The following is a 12,995-nucleotide window of genomic DNA, read 5'->3' on the forward strand; positions in this document are numbered from 1 at the left end:
AGCATAGATTATGATGATAACGAGGTGTGGTTTTCTGTGTGCACAGAGGAGATCTCCGATCTGACGGAGCAGATGAGCGAGGGAGCCAAGACGGTGCACGAGCTGGAGAAGCTGCGCAAGCAGCTGGAGCAGGAGAAGGTCGACCTGCAGGCGGCGCTGGAGGAGGCAGAGGTGACGTGGGGCAGGGGACAAACACAAAGATCCCCCGTGTAGCCTACACAGACCGTTGGGGCAAATCAGAGATAGGCAAGCACAAATGAGAAATTCAGCCACCCCGATGGAAATACAAAATCAGTGGTTCGTCCTGCCACCGTGACTGACAAAGACAAAGAGTCACGAAAATCCAAGAGTATGAATTGATGCACGTTGATCCAATCGCCAAGTCGGCTTGAACTGAGAAAATAAGATGTTGCTGCCGTCTGACCGCAACCCATTTTTTATTTAGTCGGCGTTTTTAATTGAAGTCATTGTCTTAGGCTAGTCAATGACATTGTGGAATTCTAGTCCACGTTCTATTGTGTGGATTTAATTCGGTATTTATCTTAGCCTCGTTGAACAATAAGTCAAAAATGTCGATGACTATGTTGGTGTGTGAGAGGTGTGCTATTTCCTCCCCTCTCCCAATATTACTAGGTTAGCCAATAAGTAAAAACAGTTACTTCGAATATATATATTCTTGGTTCTTTCGGTAAAGTCACGTAGAAGGGAAACAATAAAATAATAAAAATATAAAACAATACAATTATCACGACGTTTCGATTGCAACACGAGCAATCATCATCAGGTGTGAAAACCACGGCAAGAAAATTTGAAAAAAGTGGCGTTTTTTTATATTTTTATTATTTTATTGTTTCCCTTCTACGTGACTTTACCGAAAGGACCAAGAATATGAATCCCTGCAGTCACGAAAGCTTTAAATCGATACTTCGACTATGTTTATGCAGCCAATAATGTTTGATCTTCCTCAGTGGACTGCAGGCTCTAAGAATGTAACTAAACTATCCGAGTCTGCCTTTTCATTCAGACTCGTACCATCTTATCATAGGTGGTTTGTTCTTATGCAAGCAGTCACCGTCATCATCATACTTGATACTTTTCCTCCACTCAATCACAGTTGTGTGAACTAAAATAACATAAATTTGGTTTATGAATAGTTCCGTCGCTAATTTCGTTACCGAAACTCTCGCTGTCCCAACGCAGGCCTCCCTGGAGCACGAGGAAAGCAAGATCCTCCGCGCTCAGCTCGAGCTCAGCCAGATGAAGGCCGACATCGAACGCAAGCTCTCCGAGAAAGATGAGGAGCTGGAGCAGTCCAAACGGAACAACCAGCGCGCCATCGAGACGCTGCAGACCGCCCTGGAGGCCGAGACGCGCTCACGGAACGAGGCGCTGCGCATCAAGAAGAAGATGGAGGGCGACCTCAACGAGATGGAGATTCAGCTGAGCCACGCCAACCGCTCAGCCTCAGAGGCGCAGAAGCAGCTCAAGATGGTGCAGTCACAGTTCAAGGTTCGTGGACGGCCAAGTACAGGAATTGCTCTAAAGATTTGTCTTAAATCTGGCATGATTGAATTGTAGTACGATAAAAATCATCAATAAAAATGGATCGTCATTCAAAGTAAATGGGGGGAGTCATCATCATCATCATTGTCAACGATAATAAATCTACTGACGTAGGCTTCCTCGGTCATTATTCTATGCGCATGCATGCAATTATGCCTCTCTTGCAAATAATAATAATTATGTCATTTGTTTATCTTTCTGTGCCTCCCTCTGTATCCCCCTCTGTCCGTGTCTCTCTTTGTCCCTCCATCTGCCTCTGCCTCTACCTCTGACCATGTACCACCACCACCACCGCTGCACACACACAGGAGGCCCAGCTGCAACTGGACGACGCCCTGCGGCTGGGAGACGAATACAAGGAGCAGGCGGCCATGGCGGAGCGGCGTAGCACGCTCATGCTGGCCGAGGTGGAGGAGCTGCGCTCGGCGCTCGAGCAGACGGAGCGTGCGCGCAAGCTCGCCGAGCAGGAGCTCATCGATGCCAGCGAGCGCGTGCAGCTGCTGCACTCGCAGGTGCGTCCTCGTCGCCATCGGTGCCAGAGTCGTCATTATCACAACCATCGTTGTTGTTGTTGTTATCTTGAGTTATTCCACGTGAATTATACGATCCAGGTGATCAATATTTTTATCGCTTCCTCCCTCCTGCACCCTCATTCATCTTCCTCCTGCGTCCTCATCGTCATCGGTGCCAGAGTCGTCATTATCACAACCATCGTTGTTGTTGTTGTCATCTTGAGTTATTCCACGTGAATTCTACGATCCAGGTGCTCAATATTTGTATTGCTTCCTCCCTCCTGCTCCCTCATTCATCTTCCTCCATCCTGCTCCCTCCTCCCATCTCCATCTTTCTCCCTCCCTATCACACATCCACCTCCTGGTCCTCTCTGCTCCATCGTACTCTGCAGAACACCAGCCTGATCAACCAGAAGAAGAAGCTGGAGGGAGACATGGGGTCGCTGCAGAGCGAGGTGGAGGAGGCAGTGCAGGAGTGCCGCAACGCCGAGGAAAAGGCCAAGAAGGCCATCACAGATGTGAGAACCCCCATGAGACACGGTCCATCCACTGCTGGATGAGCGAATCCCCACATTGTTGTTAGCCATGATCTACTCAATGGTGGATGAAGGCCTCTTCATGCCCCCACCGGTATCACCATCATCATCAGCCGTGGTATATCCACTGCTGGATGAGGGAATCCCCACATCATCATTCACTATGATCTACTCAATGGTGGATGAAAGATTATTCATGCCACTACCATTATCATCATCATCAGCCGTGGTATATCCACTGCTGGATGAGCGAATCTCCACACCATCATTCACCATTATCTACTCAATGGTGGATGAAAGATTCTTCATGCCACTACCATTATCATCGCCATCAGCCATGGTATATCCACTGCTGGATGAGGGAATTCCCACACCATCATTCACCATGATCTACTCAATGGTGGACGAAGGATTCTTCATGCCTCCACCATTATCTCATCATCGCCATCAGCGATGGTCTATCAACTGCTGGAATAGGGGATCCAATCGCCATCATCAACCATGGCCTATCAACTGCTGGATAAAGGCCTCTTGGTAGCATCACCATTATTATCATCATCATCTTGAACCATGGTCTATCCACTGCCAGCTGAAGGCCTCCGCATGCCACCACCACCAGTGACCCGTCAGTCCGACCTCCTCGGGCGAGAGTCTAACCGAGGTGTGGTGACCTGTCAGGCGGCCATGATGGCCGAGGAGCTGAAGAAGGAGCAGGACACGAGCGCTCACCTGGAGCGCATGAAGAAGAACATGGAGCAGACGGTGAAGGACCTGCAGCACCGGCTGGATGAGGCCGAGCAGATCGCGCTCAAGGGCGGCAAGAAGCAGCTCCAGAAGCTGGAGGCCAGGGTGAGAAGGGAGTGAAGGTTGGGGTCAGTGCTGTTAGCAAGTACAAATTAAATCTGGCATGGTGCACAAGAAGGTGGTGTTGTTAGAAATATAATTTGCCATTGAGCGTCATGTCACCACGTTACCTGTGCCAGGCTAGGTGCACATTGAGGCCACGTGAAGTTGCTGGAGGTTGGTTGGACAGTCCCAGGTGTTATGGGTTAGCCGAGATGAATGACAGATAACAAAATTCCTCATATAGCATTTGCATGATTTAACGAGCACCACTCATTTAAGGTCGAGCCCAGAAAAAGGTTGAGATGCCACTTGCTACTGTTAGTCTTAGCACACTGATGTTGGCTGTCCCAGGGCCGGATTAAGGTTCGTGTAGGCCCTCGGTACTTCTGTTTCGTAGGCCTTCAATTACAACTTTCTACAGTTGGTACTGCTGCTGCCCCATGTTACTACCGCCACTGTCACTCGCTTGTTTCACGCGTACTTCGACCATACGTTCACTATTTAGTCTGTGCCTTAATTCCTCCACCGCTGTGCTCCCCCCCGCAGGTGAGAGAGCTGGAGAACGAGCTGGAGGCAGAACAGAGGAGGAACGCTGAGACGGTGAAGGGAGCGCGCAAGTATGAGAGGCGTGCGAAGGAGCTCTCCTACCAGGTGATGCACCGCACCAGTCTTCACGTGGACACACCTACATGTGTACATACCCGCATATACACACACATCAACACGTGTACACACACACTGAGACGTGTACACACACATATACACACCGACACGTGTACACACATATACACACACACATACACACACTGAAACGTGTACACACACACTGACACGTGTACACACACACACACATACACACTGACACGTGTACACACACATACACACTGACACGTGTACACACACACATACACACCGACACTATTTTGGGGACATCCACTTTAAATTAATACAATCCTTTTGAGATGACGTAAAGGTGATGAACATGGAAGGCAAGAGGCAGGCCTGTCTGCCCCTACTGAATAATGGCGAAAAAGAGCTTTATAGCTCATCGGATTTATCCAGTACACATATTCTGATTCTAATTTGGTCAGCCAGGTCACTCGCGACTCAGCCCCGTACACGCTATTACGCAATTTCTACACTCGTCACTAGAGGGCGCGCTCATACGTACGAATTATTTATCAAACGTAACCACACCCGTTTCAACCTTATTTTTTGGGTCTGATCGCAACAAGTAATACGTGTTTCGTAAACTCTGCTCCACCCGACACAAATAATCAATAAAGTGGTCACGTGAACAAAAGTGACAATGAATTACTGCTTCATCAGCACCACCGGTGGAGGTGTGTTGGAGAGCAATCCACAATTAACTGGTCCCAGTTAGTTGCAACCAGTATCATCAGGCAATCGCCAGAATTTCATAAAAGATAAACACGTTCCTTCGGAATGGGCAGGTAGGAACTTGGTTGGACAACGCATTCGTGCACGACAGACAAATAATCCCGGGTGGGCAGTGTGGAACCTGTTGTTCCTACCTGTACTACACCTGTTATGTCCACATCTTCTTTGGCCTTCATGGAACCGGTTTAGCATGGTCCGTCACTTCCAACGAGATTAATTAACTTGTATATGTTCGTTTTCTTGTTCTCTTTATCCGTGAGCCAATATTTGATGCACCACTATTTTTTTTTCCTGACTCTGGGGCCCCTTCAGCTGCTTGCTTGGGGCCCTAAAAATAATTGCTCAGCGTGTTTATGCTAAGCACTGCCAAAGCGCCTGGTGTTGGGCCCCATAGCTCACGATGCCGTCGCATGTGTGCGCGTGCATGCACGTGTGTGCGTCCGTGTCCTGTGTGCGTCCGTGTCCTGTGTGTGTGTGCACGTTTGCACCGAGGGCAGACGGAGGAGGACAAGAAAAACATGGCTCGCCTGCAGGACCTGGTAGACAAACTTCAGATGAAGGTCAAGGCCTACAAGCGGCAGTCCGAGGAGGCGGTAAGAGTCGCAGTGTCCGTGCAGTGCAGAGGGCTCACGTCGATTTAATTTCATCGTTGCCTGCGTTGATTTTCCGAGTGTTTCCTTCTGCAAAATTGAAATCCTGCAATGAGTCACAGTCAATATACCGTCACATTCGACCATTATATACAACTAAATGCTTCTAATGATCATCATTTTTCCCCACATCTCACAATGTCTGACCACTTCACCATCACACACGACATCGCCAAACAAACAAACCGCATGCCCACCCCCACATCATGTTCCACCACCACTGCTTCCACAACCACCACCATGACCATCACCACCCCCACCATGAACACAACCACCACCATCTCACCAACACCCACTCCACTTCTACACCACCACACCATGTTCCATCACCACCACTCTACCATCAAACATTGCTCCCACTACCGCTACTCCTCATCCACGAATCCACCATCTACCATCGTTCCATGACTGCTCCCACCACCCCGCCGGCAGGAGGAGCAGGCGAACGGGAACCTGTCTCGCTACCGCAAGCTTCAGCACGAGCTGGAGGAGGCGGAGGAGCGCGCCGACATCGCCGAGTCGCAAGCGAACAAACTCCGCGCCAAGACACGCGACGTCGGCATCAAGGTATAGTACGGGAGTTTACAGGAGTTTATGGTTCAGATGGGTCTTACATGTGATTGAGAGGGGTGATTGGTTTAAAAGTGTTCGTGGGAATGTAAAGAGGTTGGGGTATTACAGAGGTTATGAACTCGTGGTGCACAGCACCCCTGAAAGGCTGCGGCATTGATATCGTTTAGGAGAAATTTCAAATGTCTGCGCCACGTTGCGGCGACAAAGCACACGAATACACAACATGAAACAAATTTAGATCTGAAGTTTTTGTGACTGCAGGCATCCATACTCTTTGGTTCTTTCGGTCAAGTCACGTAGGTAGAAAATAAAATAAATTAAATCCCCTGGCTCCTCCCCTCTCTCTTGCCTTACATAGCCCCTTGTCACAAGCAGCTCTTGTGCCCACGACAGCAATTTGTTTCTTGCTGTGGCTGTCCCATCTGATGGCGGACACTTGTGTTGCTTCCGAAACGTCGTGATTTAATTTATTTTATATCTACGTGAATTTACCGAAAGAACCAAAGAGTATGAGACAAATTATTTACGAACACAACATGGACTGGGGGCGTAGACACACTTGATAACTGTTTTGTGAGCTGAGTAAGCTTAAATGTGTATTTGGGGCTAGGGGCTTGGTGGAGTGCAAGGGCGGGTGATCTTGATTGGAGGGCCACCATACCAAAAAGGTTGAGAATCAGTGGCGTAATTGGGTTGTGATGCAGTAGAGTTATGATATGATGAGGTAGGGTTGAATATCCTGTACGTTCAACTTTGTGACCAATATATATACGTGTGCATAATCGATATGTCCCGTGTGTGCGTGTCCATGTGCTCTGCAGAAAGAAGAGTAATGTGCGGAACACGTGTGTAACATGCGTAACCCATTGTGTATAAAATCTCTTTATTGGGCATACAATATGATTCAATAAAGAGGATACAGCAAGTGCAGAAACATCGTTCGTCTCGTGTCTGTTTCCTTTCCAGTAGAGGACACACTGTCCACACAACCCTGCACATACACAAACACACATACTCAAAAAGCCTACACAGACTCTTAGTAAAAGTACAGATAGCAAGCATCTATGATGGCCAGCATGATACACAAGCGGGTAGTGGGACCAGCACCATGTCTGACCACCTTTGTCTTTCCGGTGCTATTTGCACATATATAAAGATCTCCGGTATAGCTTAAACTTACCTAGAAAGAGTGCTATTAGTAAGCACCTATGAAGGCTGGTACAGCACACAAGGGGGCGGTATGGCCTGGCCCACGCCCATCTCTCTGTCTCCTATTTACACATTGCACCAGGTGCTAGGGCCGAGTTGACCTAGGGTAGGGCCAAGATATCACTCACCACTATTAGCTGTAGCACACTGTGCTAACTGCTAAACTACACTACAATACACACATACAAAAATAGACAAACATTTATACTTATACACGTTGATACACAAATATACACAATGATGCATGTACACAACACGTATACATGTGCACACTCATTGATACAGACACAGCCAATGATGTTCCCCTGTGAGCGGTGGTGACATCCCCACATCGACCGTACCTTGCTATGCTCATGCAGAGCAGTGGTGGCTGACCGAAGACCACCACTCATTCAGAATAATATTCCATTAGACATCTGTTCCCATTTAAATACTACCCATTTATAATCATATCCTGGTGATTGAATCTTCATCGTACCATAGTGTCCTGATTATTAATTTTAATGTTTTACCTACATGACTTTACCGAAAAAACCTAAGAATATGAATCCTTGCAGTCACGAAAGCTTCAAATCTAGAATTGATTATAAAAACTTTTTTCCAAAACGACCCCATAGTTTGGGATGCTCTTTTGCTGTGGGTCTTTTAACGCGGTGAATGAATTGATCTGCAGAGCACGATGTCATCAGGAGGTCATGAGATAAATGTAGTCTTTGTTAGCAACAAACGTTATGGTCAGATCCAGCACTGTTACTGCGAGTACCTATGAAGGTCCGCACATCATACGGGAGGGTGGTGTGACCAGGACCACACAGGGCTGTCGTTGTCAGTACTGCTTGTTTACACACTGCACCAGGTACTCATTTAAGGCCGAGTCGACCTCGAAGATGCCCAGAACCAGCTCAGATATTACTCGCCACAGATGGTGGACGTGAGCAAAAATCGAACCCGACTCAGCCTCAAATGAGTACCTAGTGCGGTGTTTAAACATCGCCTTGGGGAGACAAAGGTGGTCGTGCGTGATGCTGGCCACCCACCCCATCGTGTACTATGCCAGCATCCGTAGGTGCTTGCTAACAGCACTTGTTCTAAAAGTCTGTTAAGACTATACGGGGGATCTAAACAAAATTATAGTGATGATCATGACCTAAAATGTACAATGTAACCAGTATTGGTTAAAGATCCCAATGCTGAAAAATTACTTGAAAATTATTCAATTGGGTTCACAAACAGCATCAGCATCGCCCCTTCCTGCAAACAACTTGCCAGGACCCTCCTGAAAATAGTTGAAACGGAGCAAGATTTTGCTGGGTAAACAAGTGTAATAAAACTAATGATGGCGATGATTATCTTGGAGCAGTATGTGTTGCGATAACTCAAAAGCAATTCGGTCACGACTTAGAACAGAAAACGAATACAACACTGAGTGATGAAATGCCACGCACAGTGATGCTGTGATGTCATGTCATCCACACATTAAAAAAACGATTGCTGTGCTGCCATCCCCTGGCCACCTCACAGCCCAAGCATACAACACCTTTTACTGGTAGGAACCTCCTGGTTGCACCAACCCACAGGGGATTATTGTGTCCGTCCGTCCGTCGTGCATTCAAAAATGGGAGGGGTGGGGCTGGGTGGAGAGGGAAGGGTGGGGAGGGGCTGGGTGGGGAGGGTGGGGAGGGGCTGGGTGGGGAGGGAAGGGTGGGGAAGGGCTGGGTGGGGAGGGTAGGGCTGGGTGGGGCGTGGGAGGGGTGGGGCTGGGTGGGGAGGGGCTGGTCACCGCGTGGTGCCCTTATAAAACTCAACGTTTAATCTACTCACGCCGGCTTGTGCCCGCCCTCACAGTCGGCCATATTTGCAGAATACACCACACCGCCGTTGACCCTGCCCATTGACCGAGCAACCCAACGTTCCTACAGCTCCCTCCGCAGGAATGTGTTATTTCCAAGCAGTCTCCGGACTAATTCAGGTTCCGGCACCAGGCCAGCACAGATACAACAAAACCCCGTAAAGAGACCAGCAGGATCTAAGGGAATGTAGCAAGCGAGGGGTGGGGAGTAAGTAAACCAAGCAAAACATTTGCAGGTAAGAGGGCACCAGATTCATAACATGCTCCAGCCGTCCGATTCGACTTTTATCTGGTCTGAGATCCCTCTCCCAGGCACAATCTCAATCATTCTCCTTAATCCCTGAAACCCTCTGATGAAAACTATGGGACTGTGTTGGAAGTGGTACACAAGCACAAAACTGCTAAGACATTCTATTTAAAAATTATTTCCAGTATATCAATTCCAGCCATTCTCAATTCGGCAATAAATGAAGACATCACGCATGCCATGTAGGTATTTTGAACTTCTTTCGCACTGTACGTAGCCAACCACGCTAATCAGAGGTGCGGGGGAAAGACGTAAACTCAACACAAAGCTAAGTTCTAAAGTGCAGAGCTCCAGTGGCTTCCTAATATCGAAAGGAAGAGCGTTCCAGACGCCACAGAAGTGCATCTGAAAGCGCGCGATGCAGTGACTGTCTTTGTTCGATGGTCAGCCAAAAGCCGCTACTGCGAGGATCACCGAAGTTTGCGTGATGTCGGTCATAGGGGTTTTTGACTATATTTCACCATCTTCTTGGTTCTTTCGGTAAAGTCACGTAGAAGGGAAGTAATAAAATAATAAAAATAAAACATAATAAAACAATTTTTATTATTTTATTACTTCCCTTCTACGTGACTTTACCGAAAGAACCAAGAAGATGAATCCCTGCAGTCACGAAAGCTTTAAATCGAAATTTATATTTCATCATGCTAGTCGGTGCGTGTTGGTGACAAGAAGAAACCAGTTCAGATATAACTTGTTTTTTATGTTGGCTAGGAATATCCACAAGCATATTTTCTAACGCACACACATATATGCTCATCATGCTGCACCGCAGCATGATTTTTTTTCAAGTATGTGATCTACAATCCTGCCCGACACTCTCCACATCTGGGCACTGGTATTGATGAGCAGTGTTTTGCGTTTTGTAGTGATTGGTTAAGGTAGCATCGATCGAGAAGTTGAGTGAAATCGTGACATGGTTTAGACGTGTCCACAATGGTAGAAGACTACATTAGAAAGAAACCTTAGACCATGAACGTTTGTCGTGGGACAAACGCTTGGAAGAAGATATGTTGTAGTCTTTACAGAAACGTGCGAAGTCTCTGGGGACTGAATGCATATATATCACCGACATTTACAGAATCAGCAGCATCATTCAGGCTGTTAAAAAAGAGAGTAACAGGACTTGGCCAGAGTTTTATAGTGATTGGTTAAAGTAGTATCGATCTAGAAGTTAAGTGAAATCGTGACATGGCTTAGACATGTCCACAATGGTAGAAGACTACATTAGAAAGAAACCTTAGACCATGAACGTTTGTCGTGGGACAAACGCTTGGAAGAAGATATGTCGTAGTCTTTACAAAAACGTGCGAAGTCTCTGGGGACTGAATGTATATATATCACCGACATTTACAGAATCAGCAGCATCATTCAGGCTGTTAAAAAAGAGAGTAACAGGACTTGGCCAGAGTTTTATAGTGATTGGTTAAGGTAGTATCGATCTAGAAGTTAAGTGAAATCGTGACATGGCTTAGACATGTCCACAATGGTAGAAGACTACATTAGAAAGAAACCTTAGACCATGAACGTTTGTCGTGGGACAAACGCTTGGAAGAAGATATGTCGTAGTCTTTACAAAAACGTGCGAAGTCTCTGGGGACTGAATGTATATATATCACCGACATTTACAGAATCAGCAGCATCATTCAGGCTGTTAAAAAAGAGAGTAACAGGACTTGGCCAGAGTTTTATAGTGATTGGTTAAGGTAGTATCGATCTAGAAGTTAAGTGAAATCGTGACATGGCTTAGACATGTCCACAATGGTAGAAGACTACATTAGAAAGAAACCTTAGACCATGAAAGTTGACGGAAAGGTAAAAAGATGTAGATTGGTGATGGAATAGCAAGAAGTTCTCAATGAGGAAGTACAGCTTTACTGTGGAGATGCCGACGGATCAAGGACTATGGAGTGAGAGGACTTCAGAAAACGGACCTCACCTCGTGGGACAAACGCTTGGAAGAAGATATGTTGCCGTCTTTACAAAAACGTGCGAAGTATCTGGGGACTGATATTATATCCACGGATTGAGATCTGTATGTATGTTGAACTTCTGTCGCACCATACGTATACAACCGTGCTAAGTGGAGGTGCTGGGGAAGGAAAACGAAACTAAACACTAAAAACTATTCAGTTCTGCAACATAAGACAAAGGATGCAAACATGGGAGTCAGGTGAAATAGCGAGAAATGGGAATGGAGCAGGTGGGAGTAAGCTGGAGGTGGCAAACGCGATGCCCAAAAGTACAAAACCCCGGGAGGTCCAGAAGGCAGCCGTGCAACCAACCAGAAAAAAGACTGGAGTCTGGAATGGTAAAGTGATCTTTGTACTACAGATGTGTAAGTAGACGCTTTGGAGAGTAATATAATCAGAATCGGGAGTGTGTATTTATACTGGATGAATCCCATGAGCTATAAAAAACAATTTTTAAAAGATGTCCAGTAGGGACAGGTCAGAAGGCTACAACAACAAACGATACACTAAGATTTAAAGCTTTCGTGACTGCAGGGATTCATATTCTTGGTTCTTTTGGTAAAGTCACCGAAAGAACCAAGAATATGATACAATAGGAGTACAGAGTATAGGAAAGGTAAGCTATTCACTTCATTTCAGAAGCGAACTGGCCACAATCGATAGCTCAAGGAAGCCGCTCATCATGTGGATATTTATTGCAGCCAAATAATATAAACGCATGTTTCTAAATGTGGAGCGATTGGCAACGTCCAAGAGCAAGAGGAGTGAGAGGAGAATGGCATGGGAAGTTTAAGGGGTGGTCCAGGAGTGGGAGTCATTGTACTCGGCGGAGGTACTCTAAGATGCATTCCATACCTTGGCTGCCACTCCATCACTAGCCTTGCCCATCGGCCTATCACTCCTAGCAATGAGTCCTGGCCAGACCCACTTACTCTTCTTAACAGTTCGAATGATGTCTGTGACCTGCATATGTTCTCGAAAATGTTTCTCGTTGTGTTCCTAAATGTGATTAAAATGTATCGATAAGTTAAAGCTTAACACTGCCTTGACAGAAATATATGACCAACATTTCAGGTTTATTTGTGCCTCAATGTCTGTTAATGGAAACCCTGTCTTCAACTCAAAACTGTTTAAGTCAAATTCAAGGGTATTAAGGCCCTCATAGTTTTAATGGATAGTCTCTGTTTTGAAGAAGGGCCATCACCTGAAACTAATATTGTTCTTTCATGTATAACTAACAAACATATTTTTTTATTGGCCTCGATATTTAAGACACTGAGAAGGGAGATGCACCCCAAACTTGTATCCGGACTTAATATAGCTATACAAATCTGGTAACACACATACCTATTATCATTATCAACTTTTACTTTAAATACGGATGGGAGATACCGTCTTGTGATCTGGAGAATAAGATATATATGTCTTCTTGGTTCTTTCGGTAAAGTCACGTAGAAGGGAAGTAATAAAATAATAAAAATAAAACATAATAAAATAATTTTCACGATGTTTCGGCCACAACACAAGCAGCCGTCCTCAGGTGAAGACCAGGTCTGTCGAGGCGACAGCGTCTAAATGA

The 12,995-nt window shown here is 46.2% G+C and overlaps 1 pseudogene; it reads left to right on the forward strand.

The window, feature by feature from the left end:
- Positions 1 to 7,019, forward strand: part of LOC133357873 (myosin-7-like) — a 37,661-nt pseudogene extending 30,642 nt beyond the window's left edge.
- The last annotated feature ends 5,976 nt before the right edge of the window (positions 7,020 to 12,995 follow it).

This window comes from Lethenteron reissneri, chromosome 60 (genome assembly GCF_015708825.2).
Source record: "Lethenteron reissneri isolate LAM-NWPU_2019-01 chromosome 60, ASM1570882v1, whole genome shotgun sequence".
NCBI lineage: Eukaryota > Metazoa > Chordata > Hyperoartia > Petromyzontiformes > Petromyzontidae > Lethenteron > Lethenteron reissneri.